Raw genomic sequence first — 22,531 nt, 5'->3', positions numbered from 1 at the left:
ATATATCATATATATATCAGTTTACCCAACTCCCACAACTGAGAGATGAAACCACAAGATGCTCTTGTTGGCTTCCTTGGTGTATCTGGATCAGCCAGATTCTCACTTTCCTAGATTCTTTTGTGTACATATACAAGAGTGGCCATGTGACTAAGTTTTGTTCACTATATAAGGGGAAACCTGATAGATCACTGATAGATCACTATCATATATATATCAGTTTACCCAACTCCCACAACTGAGAGATGAAACCACAAGATGCTCTTGTTGGCTTCCTTGGTGTATCTGGATCAGCCAGATTCTCACTTTCCTAGATTCTTTTGTGTACATATACAAGAGTGGCCATGTGACTAAGTTTTGTTCACTATATAAGGGGAAACCTGATAGATCACTGATAGATCACTGATAAAAAGAGAAAGTAGCTTGATAAGAAAAAATATTAAGCTTCCCTGGCTTTGTGTCTTTGAATGGAAATGTGATGACTCTAGCTGAGATGCCATCTTGGACCTATGAGGTTGACAGACCAAGGATGGAGGGAAAATAGAGTAGGAGGGTGGAAAAAGCTTGTTTCCTTTGTTATTGTAGTCAGCCACTGTGCAAAATCTGAAATATCCTGCTTCTACGTTTCTTCCTATGTGGAACAATTAATGTCTTTACTTTTCAAGTCACTCTAAATAGTGGTGTCTTTCTGAGCCTGATAACCATGAGAGTACTGTAGGGGAGTTGCTTTATAGAATGAAAATTTATAAAGCTGTTTAAGACACTGGATTTACTGAACAACATATCAAACTGTTCACAATGAAAATTATGCGTGATTAGCCTGTATTGTGTTTTGAAAAGAAGGTATAATGGGTCAATTCATTGTGCCCTATTTTTCCCTCAGGTACTCTATTCTATGAATTAAGAGACATTTCTTTTTCACATAATGTAGGAAGTTTAAAGGGGGGAAATTGGATCCTATACCCCTATAGTTAATTATTTGTCTCTCTGGTGATGTTGTTTTCACAGACCATTGATAAACACTGCTTTTATTCTTACCCATGTTCCGTCTCTTATAAAACAGCAGTGTCTTCTGGTCTTTCTTTCACCTGGACATGGAGAGCGGTTGGTCAGTGACCACTGCTCTTTTACCACTGGGCCTGAGAGGAAGCATCTGTGAAACATCAGGGATGGTGACCATGCGGACCCTTGCTTGTGCTTAGGTGTAGTTCTCTACAAGTTGGAAGTGATAGACCTTCATTTCTCAGAGTGACAAAGAACAGCCACCCTTGTCTGGGAGAACTTCTTGTGGAGCATGGAAATGACTTCATTCCCTTTTGCTGATGTCCTGCAGGATGAGAAATAGTCAAGAGTTTCTGACTTCTCTCCTTCGGCTGCAAACTGCGGGAGCTTCCTTGGAGCACACCCGGCATTGCCCAGGTCACAGGCACAAGTCTTTCTCTGATTTTTCACCAATCCAGGTTGCCTCCTCACCTTAAATCCTGTCAGATTCATTTGACTTTGCAGTTCTCTCTTCATTGGCACTGTCTCCTCTGAATCCATTTGTCAGTAGTGTTCATGCCTGGAAACCACCTCATAATCCTAATCATTATCTGTAAAATTAAATAATTGAAATTTTTCTACTTGATAGATTTCTGATTATAACACTTGAAACCTTTCTATTCATTCACATCTATAAAATAATTATCATAATAAAGCTCTTTGAAGAAAATGTAGAAGTAAATGATTTCTTAGCTATAACTGGAAAATCATAAGCAATAAAAGAGAAGATTTTCTCTTCAAGACAACTTGGTCTTCATCAAAATTTTGTGTTTCTGAGTATACTAACAAGGTGAAAAGGCAGGTTTATAGAATAGGAGACGATATATATAAATCACGTATCTGAAAATGTGTTTTTAGCCACACTATAAAATACTTTCGTATCTCCTTATTAAAAAGACAATACCACTTGGAGAAGAGAAAAAATAAACATTTCTCTGAAGGATATAAACAAATGACCAACAGCCACATAAAAACATGCTCAACATCCAGAGCCATAGAAAAATACAAATTAAAACCATAATGAGATACTAATTTACATTTATTAGACTAACAGTGATCAAAAAGACAATGGCAAGTGCTGACAGGATGTGAAGAAATCAGAACCCTTACACCTTGCTGATGGGCATGTAAAATGCGATACATGCCTTGGAATATGGTCTGGCAGCTAAACATAGTTATCACATGACCCAGAAATTCTACTTTTAGGTGTATACCCAAATGAAAATGTGTCTAAAAAAATTTGAACATGAATGTTCATAAAAGAATGTTCATAGACGTGTAATTCATGATAGCCAAAAAGTAGAAACAATACAAATGACCATGAACGGATGAATGAATACACAAAATATTGTATATCCACACAGAGGAATGGTGTTCAGCTATAATGAGCAGTGAAGTACTGATATATGCTAAAGCATGAGTGAATGTAAAAATGATGCCGAACAGAAAAATACGAATCATGAGAGACATCACATATGACACGATTACATTTATACAAAAAACACAGAATCACCAAAGTTTTAGAGAGTGAGACCGTAGATTAATGGTTGACTGGGATTTGCACAGGAAGGAGAGAAATGAATGGGATGTGACTTCTAAAAAGTATGTGAATTCCGTTTAGGATGATGAAAATATTTAAAAGCAGATTATGATGATTATTGTGCAACTCTAAATATTCTAAGTAGCTTTAAATTGTATACTTAAGCATACTTAAAAGGTAATGTTTATAGTATAAGTCATATGAATTGAGCTATTAAAATAATGATTATATAACAATATAATAATAATATATATATTATATTGTTATATAATATATATATATAACCAAGGCCATTAAGTAATACTATATGTTTTACTGTAGAATAAAAACATTAGAAGTAAAAAAAACATTAAAATAAGAAAATAAAAACAAATGACATCAAATTTTAGCAGTGACCCAGTTATTGGTTATTATCACAATATATACTGTACCATCACACGGATGTCAGAACAGGAGATTCCCAGGAGGTTATGCGAAAGAAGGATCTGGTGCAATTCCAGTAAATGTCAAGTAGAGGTATAAGGTCTTTTGACTGATCAGGATTAAGAGAGAAAGGGTGCCAATACAGCTATGATTCTTTAAAGAAAATGTGGTGTATGTTGTAGGTAAAAGGACTAAAAAATCAGAGATTTGGAATTGAGCCTAATCCATCTTGGGTGCATACTTTAATTATCCTGAAAAGCTCTTACCGAAGTGTTATCTGGAGGACAATGTTAATCAGAAATTTGTAGGAAGTATACTTGTTAAAGAGAAAATTTAATTCTACCATAGAAGTATATGTAAGTCAGTACCTCTGGAGGCTTGGGGGAAGAGATGGAAGTCAAGAATCTATAATTTAAAAAAATGTCACTAGGTAATGTTTATGCAACTGAATCAGGGGACACTGATACAGAGTAGAAAAATCCACTGTTCACAGTTTCTATTATATACAACAGTGAAGTCCAAGTTAGCAAAATAAAATAGGAAAAATAAATTCTACAAAAATTGAAAAGAAGTGGCATTATGCTTAGTCACAATAAGTTTGTCTGGGAAAAAAAATCTACGGGAATCTGCAGTCAAGGATATTTGTAAAACCCAAGAAATTTGTGGATAAAACTGACTTAAAAATTTATAATGTTTAGCTAGGTTATTGAATATAAAAATAACAAAGGGCCAGGGATTTAGCTCAGTGGCTCTACTGCCTGCCTCACTAGTGGAAAGCCCTGAGTTCGATCCTTGGTACCTCTCCCCGCCAAAAAACCACTTAAATATTTTTGGAAACTCAGTACAGTTTATGTCCAACAGCACAAACTTGTATGAATGTAGTTTTTAAAAAAACAACTAAATATAATTTAAAACAGCAACAAAAGTTACTTTAAAATGATAACAAATAGGGCCCGGGATTTAACTCAGTGGCACCATACCTGCCTTGCAAGTGCAAGGTCCTGAGTTCAATCCCTGGTACAGGAAAAAAATAATGATAACAAAATAGATGAAATTAAAAAATAAATAATACTATCTACTAATTCATACATGCTAATGTAGTTAAACTCTACAGTTTTCCCTAAAACTTCAGGGAAAAAAGAGGAAGAAAGGCACATGAATGGGATTGGAGCTTTAGCTGTATGTAGAATACTTTTAGTAAAAGAGGGAGTAAGTATGGAGTAGAGATGGACTAGTATTAACACCTGTTTTCTCTGCTTAGGATGTGGTTAGCTTCTGTAATATATTACTTTTTGTATCTTTGGAATATTTTAAAAAAACAAAATGAATAAAAATTGATTTGCAGAACACAGCCTTTGATGCTGTTCACCTCTTTCAAATGAGGTGACATAAAGGTCTGTATTGGCTTAAGTCCTCTAATCAATATACGCCATACCTGCAAGCTGGACAGATGGCAAATGTAACATTCTCTCTCCTTGACAGATGGATGAGCTGGATGGTTTAATTACTTTCTCCGAGTTGCATAATGAGTAGCTCTGGAAACGAAATATTTTGGTCAATTACTCGGGCATCTGGCCACCACACAGCATGTCAGAACACAGTTCTTAGCCTTTATAGTTTCCACCATGAGACAGCATAACAGAATTGCATATTTTTAATTACAAATATAAGACAGAAACTCTATAGAATTTGTACATAATCAGACACTGTAGAATGAGAAAACACAAACTTAAAATTTCAGTTTTCTCATGACATTGCTCTATTGTGAGCAACCTTTTTCATTCTGACATAATCCCATCAAATGATAATTTATTAATCACTTTGAAAAATAAAATCTTAGACATTAAATAAAGCCAAGAGTAAATCAGGTTTCTTACCAGAGCATTTGGTTTTTCTGCATTTGAGATGGTGAGAACACAAGGCAAAGAGAACCTGGGTTATGGTTAGGAGATGTAAGTTTTCTTCTCACGCTTTCCAGTGATTAATTGTGGGCTACGTAAAGCCTGTACATTTTCCAGGGTCTGTAAAAGTTTCTAGAAGAAAAAGATTTATCAGGTTGGAAAACAGCATTAATCTTGAAATACTCTGCTTGTTTGAAGCACAGCAAAGAACTTGCTGGGACTGGAAGGAAGTGGAAAGTCATGGAAAGTCAGAGCGGGTGATGAGGCTGGATGGCTTTGGATTTTATTTGGTGACATCTGAAGACTTTTGAGGAAGGGGATAGTGGTGTTTGACTTATGATTTGTATTGGAATATTGTCATTCAGTAGTTGCAGAGCACAAAAAGAAACCATATTGTATCAGAACAAACATACAGGGATTTTTTGCTCACCGAATAAGAAGCCAGGATGTAGACAGGCCAACATTGATGCTGTGTCTCCAGAAAGTCATCAAGCCCTGGGGTTCCTTCCAGCTTTCTGTTCACCAGTGTTAGCTTGGAGTTCTTGTCTTGACTCTCTCAGGATGGCTACTCCATTTCTAGGAAGAACGAAAAGAAAAATTCAAAAGGTAAAATATTTATTCCCTCCAAAATATCCCTTTTTATAGTAGTACAATAACTATTTCTACTTCCAGTAGAAATATGCTTACATCTCTTTGGCCAAAAATGAATCAGCAGGAGGTCTAGGAGGTGTGTTTACACACATGTGTGTTGTGTCCTTACATTATGTGTGTGTTTACTTTATTGACGTATAACTTATATACAATAAATTGCATGCATAGAATATACAAAATTTGATGAGTATTGGCATGCATATGCTAATAAAATCACTATCATAATTAAGATACCAAATATTTCTAGGTGGTGAGTATTTTAAAAAGGGAATGTTGTCACATGAATTAATCAAATTTAGCGAGAAAGAAAAGGAAAAAAATAGATATTTGAGAGACACCTAACAGTATCTTCTACAATTTCTAGATGTATACATTCTTCAGGGGTGCTCCTTTGAGGGATTCATCTTCTGATTCATCTTAGTTGGTCACAGAAAAATTTTAGGAAGAGAGCCTGGGTAGCAACTCACTTTGGAGTTGTTTTTGACTTGTGTCTGCCTTAGAAGGCAGTGTGACATTGAGTGACATAGAGTGACTCTTTCAGAGTGAGATCAGTGTTCAAATCCCACTCTCATAAGTAGTTTTGAACAATGTTGTTCCATGGTATTTATTTAGTAACAGCGGTGTGACAGCTATTCCGCCCTTCCCTGGGCATGTAGCTGTAAAAAGGACAGTCCATCTGTTCACAGAGCCTACTGTCTGATGTTGGTTGAATCTTTTCTATAAATGGGAATTGTGACAAAGATGATTTTACTTCTTATAACAGGTAAATGTTAATTTAATGGTAATTGTTCAAAAGCTGCCCTAGAAGGGTTTCATTCTACTAATACTAGCATTTAAATTTGGGAATATATATATATTAAATAAAGTTTTACATATATATATATATATATATATATGTAAAACTTTATTTAATTACTTTATGATCATTTCCAATTTTTTACACAAAGGAAACTGAGTCTACCCGGAGGACAAACCTTCTGCTCAAGGCCACTCAGCTCACAATGGGTAGAGCTGAGATTCGCACCATCCAGCTGTCTCATTTCAGCCTGCACTTTCTTAACCACTATCCTACATGGTGGTTGCTTTTGGAGCTGCCTCCTCTTGGGAAATATTTATCCCAGCTGTGTATGGCAACAGTTTTGTGGAAATCCCAAATACCATAATGGTCAACTCTATTTCCCTTTTAAAACTGACAATTCAGAGATGTGCCCAGGAAAAGGGACTGTCATTGCCAAGCTCCTTGGATTCTCTGCCTTTAGCCTGGCTATGTGCTCCTTGGCTAGGCTCATTGCAGAGCTGCCAGTTCTGAGAGCTCAGGGCAGGCTGTGCCCTGGTAGACAGGAGCAGGAGTCACTCACCTCTCTAGGACTCTGTCCCTCAGGGACCTTGGAGTCTTGTTTTCTACTCAGCGTTAGTTGTGTCTGAAATGTGCTTGCATGTGCATCTGGAGTTAATCCCTCCAAATTTTTAAGAAGGCTGAGGGGTGATGAATGGAGGAAAACCAAAACGTAGCATTCTGTGAAAGTCCAAAATACATGTGGACAGTATTCCTTCCTAATATTCTGATAATCCATTCTTGGCTCTATAGTGGTTTCTCCCAATATTATATGCTTCAAACATACTTACACTCAAAATATTTATTTGGCAACTCCAAGTTGGATAATGTACTTATTACAGTGGGTCACCATTTTTCTTCTTTGACTATGAAGTAAAATATGATACTAACACCTCTACTATGTGTAATATGATGATGAGACCAATCCCCCTGTCTCTGAAGAACCACCTCAAAGGCTGCCTCTTTCCTGATCCCTGTCCCATATACTAAGAACTAATCTTCTTCCTCTAAATTCTTTAGCCTGTGTCTTCTTTGGTTTGTGTGTTTGATTATAGTTGTACTACTATTTCTCAAAGATAAAGAATTGGGAGCTAGAAGACTTTGGTGAGTGAGGTTGGAAGGAATCTTTTCCCCTTCTAATCATTTGAAGTTGCTGACATTCAATGCAACTAACATGGACATTAACAATAGGGATTTATACGTCTGCGCCATGGGCTAAGGTGACTCAGGGTCAGGTTCTGCAAGAGAGGCAAGTACGGCTTAATAGGAGGATTCTGGAATGGTGAGGAACCTCAGAGCCTTAGTTTTGGGATTAGTATTGCATGGTTTTTCTTTGCCAGAGTTTTACTTATATGAATCTTTATTTAAAAGTGTGAACTGATTTTGGTGAATATCTGTGCTCTAATTTTGGTGAATATGGAAATTAGTGGTATGTTAGTTTCTTAAAATGGGACCTACAAATTTTATATTCTTTCTAGCCCAGGAAAGTAATTATTAATAGCTTGAAAATCTCCAGGTCCTTGGAAAGTTTCTATAATTTGTACATAAAAAGGGACCTGAAATCATTTTCTAGATAGAATATTGACAAAGCTTTAAATTCTTTTCATCATCATTGATCAGTTCAGATTATCAGTCTCTTCTTGATTCAGTTTTGGAAATTTGCATTTTTTTCTGTAAACATTTTTATTGAGGTTTCAAGGTTCTTGTCGTAAAATTATACATACATATTTTTAACAGTTGAAAAAACTGCTGTGTGTTGATTTATCTCCTTAAAATTTGTGAAATTTTTCTAAGGGTTGGCTTTAATTCTAGTCTTTTTCTATTTTTGTAATTTTAAATTTATATTTAATTTTAATTTTTTTTTGTTGCTTTCTCTGGTTACTTAATTCTCTACTGAAATTGTATCCTTAGTTCAGATTTTCATTACTTATTGGTAAGTAGTGAGATTATTTGTAATTTTTATTAGAACAGATTATGAGTAATGAAAGTTGATTTCTTACAAAGTTTTTATTTTAATTATCTCTCATGATTAAAAGATAAATATAATATTATTTTTTCAAATGATCTTCAAAAAAATTAAAAAACAAGGAGACAGATCCATGATAGTAGACTTAGAGGCACCACTCTGAGACTTTCACCCAGGTCAATACACAAGCAGTTGCTTTGAAAGTAGGGAGGACCAACTCCTGGGATACAGTTTGAAGGAAAAAGGGAACAGGTGAGGTCCAGAGACAGGCTTGGCTGGAATAAGGGGCAAACCACCACCCAGTCTTAGTGGTGCTGGCAGTGCAGGGCTGGAGACTGCACCAGTGTATGAAAAGTACCGAGTTCTCCAGGGGGCCATGGCTCAGTGCCCAGCATAGACACACTACCCACCTGAGTACAGGCCATGCTGAGTGATTCTCCACTAGAAGGTGGGACCCAGAGTCTGAAATACTCATTTAGGAAAACCTCACAGGACCTGGGCACTGAATGGACAACAAGACAGAGCACCCCAGAGGGTGGCAGCGGGAGGACTAGAAACCAGTTCTGAGGACAGAGAGAGACAGAAGGGATGGCTTAACCCAGTAGAAATCCAGAGCCACAGGATGATTCCGAGAGCTTAAGCAGAGCTAGAAATGCTAAAGTTGGACGCCAATGATAAATTTACTGAGAAAGAAATCAGAAAGGCAATTCCATTTACAAAAGCTTCACACACTTTTAAATATCTAGGAATCAACCTAGTCAAAGAATTGAAAGACCTCTACAATGAAAATTATAGAGCAATGAAGAGAGAAATTGAAGGAGGTAGTAAAAAATGAAAGCTCTTTCCTGTTAATGTATTTGTAGAAATAATAGTTAAAATCACCATAATACCAAAAACTACCTAGAGATTAAATGCAGTAGTAATTGGAATTAAGATCAAGAATCAATGAATGGGATTACATTAAATTAAAAAGTTTTTGCATAGCAGAAAAAACAAGTAGCAGAGTGAAAAGACAACCTACAGAATGGGAGAAAAATCACTGCTACATACTCTTCTGATAGAAGATTAATATCTGGAATATACAAAAAAACAAAATTAACACTCCTAAAATTAAAAAAAAAGGGCAAGTGAATGGAATAAACATTTAAACACACACAAACACACACGCACATGTACACACACACACAAGTGGCCAGTAAATATATGGAAAGGGTTCAACAACTTTACCTATTACAGAAATGGAAATCAAAACTATATTGAGATCCTACCTCATCCCAGCCAGAATGGCTATCATCAACAATGCAAAAAACAATGAATGCTGGGAGAATGGGAATGTAGGAATAAACCCTCCCACATTGCTTTGGAAATGCAAACTAGCACAACTGCTACAGAAATCAGGATGGAGCTTCCTCAGCATACTTAAAAGAGAAATACCATTTGCTCCAGCTATATCATGCTGGGGTTAATTCCAAAGAGAATTGAAGACATCAGATTATTGCCATGTATGGATGTTCATATTTGTAGTGATATAATGTATAATTGGTAAGCTGTGGATGCAGCCTAGATGGCAGTCAAGAGAAGAGTGGATAAAGAAAATGTAGTATATATTAAAATGGAATATTATTCAGCCAGAAAGAAGAATGAAACCAAGTCACTTGCAGAAACATGGATAGAATAGGAAACCATCATGTTAGAAAATTAAATATTGTGTGTTTTCTCTTACATGGTAAAGCTAAAATTTAAATACATGAGTGGATGAAATAAAAGAAACATGATAAAAAATGGGAAGATACTCTTGGAAATGGAAAAGAGAATCAGAAGTTATAAGGAGGGAAGGAACAGAGGTAACAGGATTGAAAATCATCAAAATATGTTATATGGATGTACCAACTCCCCAAAATGAATATCACTATTTTGTATTATATACATTTACTAGTAAAGTAAATGAAAGTAAAAACAAGAAAATAAAGGCCACTTATCATTCAACTATCAGGTTTAACAAATTTTAACTCTTTTTTTTTGTTTGTTTTTTGTTTTTTGAGACAGGGTCTCACTATGCAGTTGAGACTGACCTGCAACTCGCTATGTATCCCAAACTGGTCTCGAACTCACAGCAGTCCTCCTGCCTCAGCCTCCCAAGTGCTGAGATTACAGGCATGTGTCACCACACCTGGCTAACAAAGTTTAACTCTTTAGAGCATATCCTTTTAGATTAGTTGCTTCTCTCGCTCTTAAACAACATCACATTATAAATGAAATTTTATATTACTTCCCTTTTAGATAACATTTCAATATGAAAAAGATCAAATCTATATCATCATTTTTGATATCTGCATAGACTTCCATGGCTTGGAAATACCATAATTTAAAAAGATTATTTATTATTTTTATTTATTTATTTATTTTTCACATTATCATTATTTTTCTTTTAACTGAAGCTTAAAATTTGTACATATTTATGGGGTACCATGTGCTGCTTAATATATATTCACTATTAACAGTATATAATATTCATTAAGATAAATCTATAACTTCTCAAATACTCTTTCTTTATGTGATATGGCATAGTTTATTTAAACTATCTACAATAAATGAGCATTGTATTTGTTTTCTAGGTTACTACAGTGAGTCTCCAGTTTAGGAATGAGTTCCATTCTGGGAGTTGGATTCATTGGTAAGTCTAACAAAGTGAGTCTTACATACCTTTGACAGAAATTTGTAGTGTAAAGCATTTATAAACCAAACACTCACAAATACTGTAAATAAACTATTTTTTCCTTTTATAGTTACCTTAAAATGGTGGCACAGTTCAGTACTGGCATCTAGGGGACCGCATGGAGTGGACAGGGTGAGAGTTACTAACTGGAGAAGGGAGGGTAGGTGGGAGATGCTGGAGTGACATCTATTATCTTTTTGCTTTGGTCCAGTTTCAATTATTTGCACTTTTGTTCCCATGGTTATTGCTTTGAGCTTCCTAGCAGTTCCCTCCACATCACCACTGCTTTTCCTCTTGCTTTCTAATGTCCTAAGCACTGACTGAGGTACTACTGTGAAGTATCACATTGTACAGTAAGCATGTGACAGCACAGCTGTGACGATGCCTGCCACACACTTGAGCTACTTTTGTGATTTGTTCCCATCTATAAATGTTTGTAATGCAAGGTCTGTTTGTATCTGTGAAAGTCTATAGCTCAAATGTTCTAAGTCAGGGACTTACTGTATTTGTATTTGTCACTTTTCTGTTGCTGGAACAAAATGCCTGACATCTGCAATGTAAAGTAGTAGTAGTTTATTTTGGCTCACCTATTTGGAGGGTTTAGTCAATGGTTATCTCACTCCAAGGCTAAAACATTATGGCAGAAGCCATAGTAAAGAAGAGCTGGTCACTCATGGCAGCTGGAAAGAGGAAGGGTCTTTATGAAGATGGTCATTAATTTGTTATACTGTAGAATGTTTTTTCTCCCTGCATATCATTTTTGAGGGGACAGTGGACTTCCCATGTTTGGCATTTCCCCACAAAGTGAGTAGATTAGGCTCCAGCTTTCTGTTGTTAAGAAAGATACAGCTGTTGTTACAGCTGGATAACAACTGTATCACACTTCACAGATCCATCTCCACAGCCTGCAGGTCTGGGGTGGAGTGCCAAGAAGGTGGACCCCTGGGTGTACCAACAGAGGAATGTTGACTGAATGGTGTTTTCTGTCTATATTTGGTGAAGCTCTTGTGCAAGTGTCAGATTTTCGAGTCCAGCTTTTCTAACCGCCATCTTGCCTTCTGCTTTGCGCCATCTGCAGCTGTGCCCAGCTTCCTTCCAGCTGTAATCTTACTCATGGTTTGGCCTCTGTGAGAAATCCAGGGGCTTCAAGAAACTCTCCTTTCATGTGCCAGTGGTCAGCTTCAGCAAAAAGAAAGCCTGGGGCGGGGGTGTGGTTCCTCCCTACTGTTCAGACACTTCAGCCACCAGATCTGTACCTCCAGGAAGGAGACTGTTCAGAAGGATTTCCAGTTGTTCCTTGGTCTTTGGTTTTATTTACTTTTATCTGATCTATTTTATTTCCAGCTGAAACTTTTCTAAGTTTCTACTTTATAGATAATACCTCCCTGCTTTCTAAATTTGAAGGTGATTTTTAAAATCTTTTGTGACTCTGAACAGGACAGTGGAATTCTGAGAATGGAGGACATGAGACTCTTGTGCTCTGATTCACATTTCCAGTTCTTTTAACATCAAGTCTGATGATCATAATAGACATTCAAATTGCAGCCAATGGCCAAAGATGAAAATCATTTTGAGCTTAAGGGCTAGTAATTGTTTTATGTAACTTTTATATTATTCTTGCCTAGGTTGAAATCTCCATATTTCTTTTCAAGATATTTCAAATGGCAATACTAATAATCAGGTTGTCATCAGAAAAAAATTGAGACTAATCTTGAATAAGTTCAAATATTTATTCCATAATTTATAAGATAAATTTTGTTTGCATTCTTTATATCCCTCAGGCTCAAAAAGATATAAAGATGAGTAAGAAACAGCCTCTACCTTCCTCAAAAAAGCACACATAATAACATAGTAGTTTATTGGCAACGACTACTATTTTTTTCTTTTCCAGGTCAAGTAACAATTCATCTTTTGAAAATGGAAGTATTCAGGATAAGTAAATGCCTTTCCTCCTGGCAATGCAGATCTTGTTTATTTGAGCAAATCAATGAAAAAATTATTTCACCATGGGCATACAAGAAACTTGGAGCATTTCTCTCACTAATCCTGAAATAAGAAAGGAATAATTTTCCCTCTTCTATCATCCTAGACTCACTGGAGTCAGAAAAGTTAAAGTTGGCTGAATTTATATTTCCTTTTAGTATTTTTGTTCAGTATATATTATTCTTCATTTTATTAGTAACTGGCATCAGTGTGCAATCACATGTTTATTTTTAATACTGCTATATTCCCATCTGCATACAGAACAGAAGACAAAATATAGCTTTACTTTCTGGAGAAGAGCTATTTTAGTTCTGAACTTTCTAAATGCTACATGGTATAGGCCAGTAATAGAAGTATTTTGCTATCTAGAAATAAAGATATGCATTTTTCATATATATGCAAATAAGTTTTATCAAAAGTAGTGGATTTTGCATATCCAGCTTCATTTAACGTGTTTTTTTTTTTTTGGTAAAAATTACTGTAACCTTTTTCTATTGTGTCTTATCTTGATAGGAATATAAAAATAAAATATACTCTTAGCCGGTGCATGATCACATGACTCAAACTATGTCCATGGGACAGAATTTTTTTTTCCTGAGAATTTCCTATCTCATAAAACAATTGTGAGGAGGGAGTCAATACATGCAAAGTCTTTATAAGTGTTAATGGCACAGAATAAGTAGTACATAGTATGAGCTTTTAATATTCTAAAGCAGAGTGACATAGAATAAAAAGTTCTTTGAGTTGGAACATTACAGTCAAACTGCCCTGATATTCCCTTAGTTCCTCTAACTTGTTCCTTAGAGCGTCCCATAAGTGACTCAACTCTCTATTTCTTGCAATCTAAATGTCTTGATGGATAAAGAGAACTCAGTAAGCCTCTAAACACTGCAATTAAGTGATATTCCCCAAATTTTCTTTTATATTTTACTTTGAAGGGTATTTTCTTATTCCTTCAGAATACAGTGCTCTCTCATTCTGAGAAATTATATCAAATAAAATAATAAAACAATAGTAGGGTAATCTGACAGAGAATATTAAGACATGAAAAATCATGGAAGTAAATAGCTGGGCTCAGAGTGGCATTAATTCTTTTTTTTCTCCCTGTGGTACCAGGGATAAAAGCAGGGATCAGACTCAGGACCTTGTGCTCGCAAGGCAGGCATAGTGCTGTTGAGCTAAATCCGCAGCCAGAGTAGCATTAATTCTTAAAAGAAAAATCACTACCACTGAACTCCTATATGTCATATATTATTTCTAATCTTTATAGTGAGTTTGCATAAATATTAACTCCTTTTTATAGATGAAATAACTAAATGTTTGGAGCTTATTCAGCTAGCTAGAAACTAACTAGAATTATGCACCAGGTTTGCTCAACTACAAAGCCTGTACTCTCTTTGTAATTATAATATCACATTTGAATTTTCTTAAATCATATGATACTATTTCTGTGATCAGTATATTAAAATTTTTAAGTGGTGTTTACTTATTTTTTCATTAAATATTTATTGAATAATTATGTGAGTAATCAAAGTGTCATGGACCTGTGTAAATACAGCTTCAGGGAACATATCAAAACATATTTGAAGAAGTAGGGGTGGTAACATCATACAAAGAAAGAACTTGTATAAATTTTTTAGCTTAAATCTAAAATATGCCTTCTAGTCAAAGGCAATAATAATATGCATCCCAGGTAATCCATTATCGATTTATTTCAAAACATTACAAAAACTCCTGTATTTTCATTCTTGTGCCTCTAATTCCTATCAATCTGATTTTTCTAAATACATTCACAGTATGGTGGGTGCATCTTTAAAAGTTCTAGAGAATTTTAATTCACCTAATTTTAGGGCCTTGCTATGCAGCAAAAATGTAAAAGGTATCATTTGCTAAAGAGAATCTGGATAGAGTTCCAAATATTTCAATATTACTGGTAAGAATAGCCACAATCCTAGCCTCCAAGGATCTGTAGGATGTAAGGATTGTGCAGAAACTTTTTTAGCTAAGGCTGAAAATCACTTTACCTTTACCTTTTCCAGCCTTCATAATAGAGATCTTGAAGGAGTGTGTAGAAACCCATAATTTTAATCTTTTCCTTCCTCAATCTCACACCATCTGCAATCCCTGTTCAGCAGCAGAAGGAAAGAGGTTAAACAAGTCGCTCTGCTGATGGCAGAGTTTACTTAGTTTGTGCAGAAAAAATTTTCTGTGTGCTCAGAGATATCATTGTTTGCTTTCCATGTAATGGAAAAAACCATAAAGGTAATGAGTAGACACACCGGCAGTTGAAATACCAAAGAAGCATAATTAGGCTTTGGTTTTACACAGGCAGGAAGTTTGTGCATATTCATATCATTACTAATGATTAATTTTATTTTTAAGGACTTTGTGTGAGATTATATTTGGAAAATGTGTGCAGTGCGATTGGGGTCGGTGGTGTTTCTATGGAAAATAAACTGATGAAAAGAACAAAGCCAGATAGAGTTTGGATGCCTGAATAAATGGTTTAGATCAAAATGAGGTAAGCAGTACGAGTGTGAGCCTTTATGATTACTTAGCAGAGAGACTGGCAGAAGGCTAGAAAGTAATCAGAACCGAAGAAGCTTAAAAACAAACAAGCAAACAGCAACAACAAAACCCAAACTTTCGTTTTTCTTATAATTGGCTTTGATATATCTGGTTGCCTTTTAATTTCTTTTCAAACAGGGGTGGTATTGAGTAGAGATCAATTTCCTTATAGAAAAACAAATTATGGCTAGTTTTATAGTTTCTCATTTGCTCCTCAGTTTCTCTGAGCTCCTTAGGGTGCTATTCATGCGAGACTGGTGTTCTGTGGGAGAACATGAGCTTTCTGTATTCATAGTGAAGAGCTGGTCTGGACAAGAGATAGCGTCAAAGCAGCACCACACTGGCCTTTGGAATGCGTGGATAGGTGGCTGGAGAATCCGTTAAAGAAGGGACTAAACTGAGGAACCTCGATCCTCTCAGCACTTCCCAAACCATCCCAGGTCACTGGCTCCAAAAAGGGTGGAGATTTAAGCAGACTCCAGAGTCCCAGCCAGGCATTCCAAGCTAAGTGTTTCCAAGGTGATCCTGGAACCTGCCTTCTGTAATTCTGAGGATCAGCCCGGATTCTGAGCTACCGTTCTAAGACGTCTGTGAGGAAGGACACTTTCTCACCCTAGTAGCACAATTGCTAATTTCCAGGCACACAAATGGACACTAATGTGTTCTCAGTTAATTTCCCATCACTGGGACAAAATACCTGACATCTGTAACTTGAAGGAGAAGTTTATTTTAGCTCACAGTTTCAGTGGGTTCAGTCTGTGGTTGGCTGCCTCAAGGCAGAAACAGCACAGTAAAACAACATGGCAGCCAAGAAGCTGAGAAAGGCAGAACCAGGAACAAGAACCCTTCTAAGTCAAGCTCATGGTGGCTAGCCCTTTCTGCCCAGCACCTACCTCTTAATGTGAGGTTTGGGGAGATATTTTAGATCTGAACCATAGCAAATAATAATAAGTTTGGGGCAAGTTTTTCAGCATATCATTTTTTTAAAAGGCAATCCCGGCTCCTCACTCCTACTCCCCAAAAATCTGCTAGCTTCACTCTCCAGCAATCTGAATTTGACATATTTCATCTGCTTTGCCATCTTCTGGGTTGACTTTGCCCAGGCCAAATATTAGGCAGCTACTATAATAAGTAAAGATGTATCTCAAAAATGAATATTGAAATATAGTAATGTCACTTCTTAGTGGAGGTTTTAGAAAATGGAAATTTACCTACTGATTGTCAAAACTTTTAAAAAAATGTCTTGAAACTTTACTGCCTTCATAAAATATTGTACTTTGTGTTTTTCTAATGACTCAGAATTTTCGTTACAAATAGGACTTTGCTGTGCTCTGCTACATAGTAAGGAAATTATGAAGTACAAAGTTCATTTTCTCTGTGATTCTCAGTTTGTGTTATTATTGGTTTGGTTTGCCTGTGGGATGCTGTTCATGCTGTCTCTCCTTTGCAGGCCAGATGTCTCTGGGGTACCACTGTCAGTATGTCTTCCTAGGACATATGCATTACTTCGTTTTTTCATCTTTTCCTCATATCTGTGGGATGCAGTACCAAAGAACCAAACTTCTTAGAACTAAGTCTTAATGAGAGTGAGTTAGATTCTGGGCAAGGGTCTGGCCATCTCTCCTGGGAGCAACTAACTGTTCAGCTTTGGGATATGAATGCCACATGTACTCTGGCTGCCCAGAATATTTTGTTGACATGTTTACTTCGTCTACTGACTTGCTGGAGTGGTTAGGTTGGAATATCGAAGGAGGTTTGGTCCGTATGCACAAAACTTGTAGTGAGCATGTGATAGTTTGCGTCAGCATCTTCCAGAGTAACATGCTTGAACTAGAGAGAAAAGAGGTAATACCCAGCTGCAAAGAGGAGGAAGTACAAGTCAGAACATTGATTGTTCTGCTCTCAGGGCGTTAGCAATGCTGGGTCCTGGGTTGCAGCAGGAAAAGGTCTTAACTTCTCCTCCTTCCTGTCATTTTATTTCTCCACCAGAAAATCACTTGGCAGCTGTCATAGCCACACAAACCCTTGGCTGCTTGGTAGTTTAGAAAAATGCAATCCTTTTCTATGAGCTGATAATCCGAGCAAAGAAAAGCACCTGCAGGGTTATCTTAAGGAAGCAAAGTAGCAATAATTAATGCCCAATCTCTAAAGAAAGCTCCCCCCGCCCAGCTGATCTGCTGTGGAAGGTATTAGGTGCCACAGAACATTTGTGTACAGAGACAGAATGTACATTTGGGTACAAGTGGGAGGACATTCCTAGCTTACAGGCAGGCTGTGGATAGTAGTCCTTTGGTGGGGCTGGGCTTACAGAGCACACCAAGCAAGTTGCAGATCTGTATACTGTTGAGGTCTGCACAGGGCTCCCTCTTGACTTTCTGCTTTTTACCATTAACACCATAAATCCACCTGCTGAAAGTGACAGCTGTCCTGAAGCATTCTGGGCCTTCCCTTTACTTATCTCTACAAATCCTACTGTGCTTCCTCTCCCCTTCCTGTTTTTCTCTCCTTTGCTCCTTATCCTTCTTGGGCCCTTTCTGAAAGTGTGTTTTAGTTAGACCACTGGCAGCACATTGCCTGAGTGTCAAGAGGGGGAAGACTGTTATAATGACCCACTGAGCTTTTAGTCTCTGCAGTCAGCACCGTTCAGGCTGAGCTAAATGGGGTGGTATCCATGGTGAGAGAAGCGGAACGCGCCAGGCTTTTGTGCTAAAGGGAGAAGAAACACATGTTGCATATTTGGGCATGTTTGAAGGCAGTGATTTCAAAGTGCTTATCCTGAGTTTATTATTACTAATCAGCTTGCAAGAGAGAATAAGTATACACAGAGTAAATGGCAAAATGGGATAAAGCTCCAAAAACTTAAAGCTGGAGCCAAGTAGAAATGGATTAGTGTAAAAAGATGCTTAATAATTAATGTTGAATTTGTTTATTGCAGTGACAATAACTTTAAACAAACTAAGCAGTTATTTCAACTTTTAAAGGACTGATTTTAAATCTTGACAATACCACAGATAATAACTCACAATCAAAGAAAATGTGCCAACTATTAAATATTTGAATTCTTGAATTAGCAATTTTCCAAGAGAAGGGCTAGGATCTTTCACAAAAGAAGCATTTGGTTTTTCAAATATGGAGTTAATATATGGCTTTTAAAAAATACTGCTGTCAGAATTATCATGAAACATTACTGACTGTTAATACTTTCAGGGTTTTCTTATTCATGGGCATGTTGACCCCTATTGAGATTTCTCTACTTTTTATAGGTAATTACAGCTGTTCATAGAGAAAGGTTAGCCTTATGACCCCTGACCAGCTTATCCTTGGAGTAAATGTTGGCCTGTGTCACATAGCTGCCGAATGCCCTCTTAACTTATATCATCCCAGGTATTTTTTATAGGGTGATATTTATTTTTTTGGTACCGGGGATTGAACTCGGGTCCTTGCGCTTGCAAGGCAGGCCACCGAACCGCTGAGCTAAATCCCCGGCTATAGGGTGATATTTAGAGATGAAGATAAAATTGTATCCAAAAAATGGATGAAGAAATAAATATTTAAATTAGACAGGGCATCTACTGTCATCACTGATAGTTTGATTTTACTGTACCTTTAATCCATTTATAATTTTCCTGTGATCATTAGGCGAATATTTTTTTTGCCTATGTGGAGAATAATAGATGCTGGAGGCTGAATGCCGTGCTCCAGTTTGGGTATCACCTGTAGTTCTGTGATCTTGAAAATTTATTTAAATTCTCTGTGCTTTTACTAAAGAGTTAATAATCCTACTTCCTTCATAGGATTGTTTTAAAACTGTAATTAACTGAAAGCACAGACCTCAATGCCCAGCACATGGCTAAGATGAAACAAAGGTCGTCATGATTGTTCAGGGCCTCCCAGCTGCAAATGAGCCCATCATTTCTGTACAAATTTTGACAAATGGAAAAAATTTCCAAACTAATTGAAAAGTGCATTGTCTTTGCAGCACATCCACAAGTACTGTCCAAGATACCTACATTAAATCCAATAAACAAACCAAAGCAATAAAACCCACTTCACGGGCACTCACCTATTTGTTGTATTCATGAGAATTGGGTTTTAGGCATGTGAAATCATGGATTCATTCATTCTCTGAGTTGGGAGCAGAAATTTAAATTCATGTCACCCTCTGCAACTGCTCCAGTCCTCCACCCCATTCCCACGGAGTAGGTATTCAGTCTGCACTTGAACCTTTCCTGTGGTGGCAGCTTATACCTGAGAGCCAGTTCTGATTGTTAGAGAGACATCTTGGGTTGGGTTGAAGCTGCTTCTCTGGCTTTCCTCCAGCTTTTCTTCTCTTATTGGCTTCTGGGTCTCTCCTTGTGTCAGTGGCTTACATGTGTGTTATAGCTGTTTTCTAGTATCTCTGTTCCCTTCACTTTCCAAACATCAATTGCAAGTCTTCAGAGTCTTTCTCAAACCACATAATTTCAAGTACTCTTAAGTTGTGAGTAATGAACTTTGGAACTGAACTTATTTCAATTAGAAATTGCATTTAGCTGCAAGCAACAACAATCACCAATATAGCAGCTTGAAAAAAAAAAAGAAATAAATATAAAAGCCTACAGTGACCAGAGCCAGTGTAATTCCTCAAATTCATAAGAGACACAGGATCTCGGAGGTTTCTTCTCTTCTAGCCTGGAGGCGTGATTTTCACTCCCAGGTTTTGTAGGTTACCTTTGTAGCCATCCTGTTCCCATTTCCTGTAGGAAAGATGAGAAGAGAGGGAGCCACAGGTGCGATGTTCTGAGTGTGGCTTCCCTTGTATGGGACCCGTCTGGATGCTGTTGCAGAAACTCTTGTTTTTTTTGTTTGTGTGTTTGGTTTTTTTTTTTTTTTTTTTTAGGTACCAGGGATTGAACTCAGGTCCTTGTGCTTGCGAGGCAGGTGGCAGAACCACTGAGCTAAATCCTCAGCCCTCAGCCACGTTTGAACAGCCTGCTCAACCCTAATGTGAGAGAAGTGAGGAAACACAGCTTTAGGAATCAACGTCTTATTGCTGCTTTGCATAAAAGCAGGATTCTTTTGGTAAGAAAGAAGAATCCACTAGATATAAGTTGGCAATAGTGTCTGCATCAGGCAGTACCCTTAAAGCGCCTCCTTTTTTTTTCCAGCTTTAATTGAGTTTATTGGTACATTTTCGGGATCTAGTACAGTTATTCATTGTTGGGATCTTGTCCCTCTACATGACAGGTCTTGGTTCTCATTTTTCCCCCTTGTCCCTACCCTCCCTTCAACCCCTCCTTCCCTCCCCATCTACAAGAACTTTATTTCCATCTTTTCTTTTAACCTTCCTTCTGAAATTTTGAAATGTACCCTCTCTTCTTCAACATTCTAGAAATGAGAAGACCTGAAAGAGAAAAATGGGCACTACTCTGCCATAAAGAAAGATAAACTTGGTCATTTGCAGGAAAATGAATGTACCTCAAGACCACATTATTAAGCGAAATAAAGCAAACACACAAATTTAAATATCACATAGTTTCTCTTACATGAGAAACCTAAATTATAGAATAAAGGGCAGAACAAAAGATAGATAACAGGAAGCATTTCTCAAATGGGAAGGGGATGAAGAGATGCAAGAAGGGGAGAGAGGGGAGGGAGAGGGGATGGTAAAAGGAATGCAGGTGTGTTATGTGCATGTTCCAACTCCACACAAGGAGTGTAGACATTATAAATCGCAAATATGCACTAATAAAATATTTTTTAAAAAGAATGAGACTTACTAAAATACCTATAAGTAAGTTGTGTAGTTGTAGACTTTTAGGAAGGCATTTAAATGTAGTTTTTATGATACAAACGAAGTGTTTATGATACGTAATTTGGTACCATTGATAGTTTAAGAAATGAGTCAAGAGTACAGAGTCTTGCTGCGGTGTCTCACAAATTTGTCTAACTTTGCTTTGCTTTAACTTCTCTCTCTTTTTGTCTTTCTGAAGGATCTCAGATTTCTTTGGAAAGACAGGACCCTCTCAGGTTTCACCCCCAACACACACACACACACACACACACACACACACACACACACACCAAATAGCATAGCAGTACCCATTAGGAACAAGTATAAGTAAAGCCAAAGGAAATGCATGCATTTGCAAGGAGTGCTGGAGATTTTTACCTGGTCTCTGTTAGTGAAAGAAGATAAGATAAGAAGATCAATTGGTACATCACAGACATGAGCCAGTGCATGCATTCTGACCACAGTGAGAGAAGACCAGACCAAATGAACTCTACCATGGTTCTTCACCTGCTATAAGTCATAGGAACAAACCAGGGCCTTCTTGCTCAAGTCGCTACAATACAGGTCATGTGATTAGTGACTGACTCCATTCCTCCAAAATCTAGATTCAGATGATTGACTTTGGGCTCTTTAGAAAAGGACTAGTCTCAGCACCAAGATTGCTGACAACTGCCCTCTGTAACATTGCTAAGTTGAAGAGTATGCCATTTCTGTTGCTGTTTTTCAATTTTCATATGCATGTTGGAGTTGAAATCTATAAACTCTGGCCTACATGGCTTTCCAAATGTTTATCTTTCTAAAATAGAGAAGAAAAGAATGTAAGATCACAACCTATGACAGGGAGATGAATGCAAGTTTTGTCTGTTTTGTCCAAGCCCTTACTTGACTGACAAAATATTATCCAACAGTCACTGAAGTCTTCTCTTTGGAAGTTTTGCACCAGCCAAAAAGGAAGAAGTAGCAAAAATAGAGTATAAAATATAACTGCTGATTTCTTAAAGACAATGTAACTTTGGTGATGGAAAAAGAAACCCAAGAACATATTTTACTTTACATTATAATCACTGGGGTGTGTTTTTCTGTGATTTCCAGTACTATTATTTATTCGTCTATTTAATTAATTAATCATTCATT

The 22,531-nt window shown here is 36.9% G+C and overlaps 1 long non-coding RNA gene across 1 annotated transcript in view; it reads left to right on the top strand.

The window, feature by feature from the left end:
- The window catches only part of LOC104860606, a 67,668-nt gene extending 54,590 nt beyond the window's left edge, over positions 1-13,078 (top strand). The window contains exons 3-5 of the long non-coding RNA XR_779736.1: positions 10,973-11,031; positions 11,144-11,205; positions 12,965-13,078. This is a non-coding gene — a long non-coding RNA (uncharacterized LOC104860606). The remainder of the gene's footprint in view (positions 1-10,972; positions 11,032-11,143; positions 11,206-12,964) is intronic.
- Positions 13,079-22,531: the final 9,453 nt, after the last annotated feature.

This window comes from Fukomys damarensis, unplaced genomic scaffold, assembly GCF_012274545.1.
Source record: "Fukomys damarensis isolate Sample0158 unplaced genomic scaffold, DMR_v1.0_HiC HiC_scaffold_3, whole genome shotgun sequence".
NCBI lineage: Eukaryota > Metazoa > Chordata > Mammalia > Rodentia > Bathyergidae > Fukomys > Fukomys damarensis.
The sequence above is the reverse complement of the archived record's forward strand: the minus strand, read 5'-3'. Positions and strand labels throughout refer to the sequence as shown.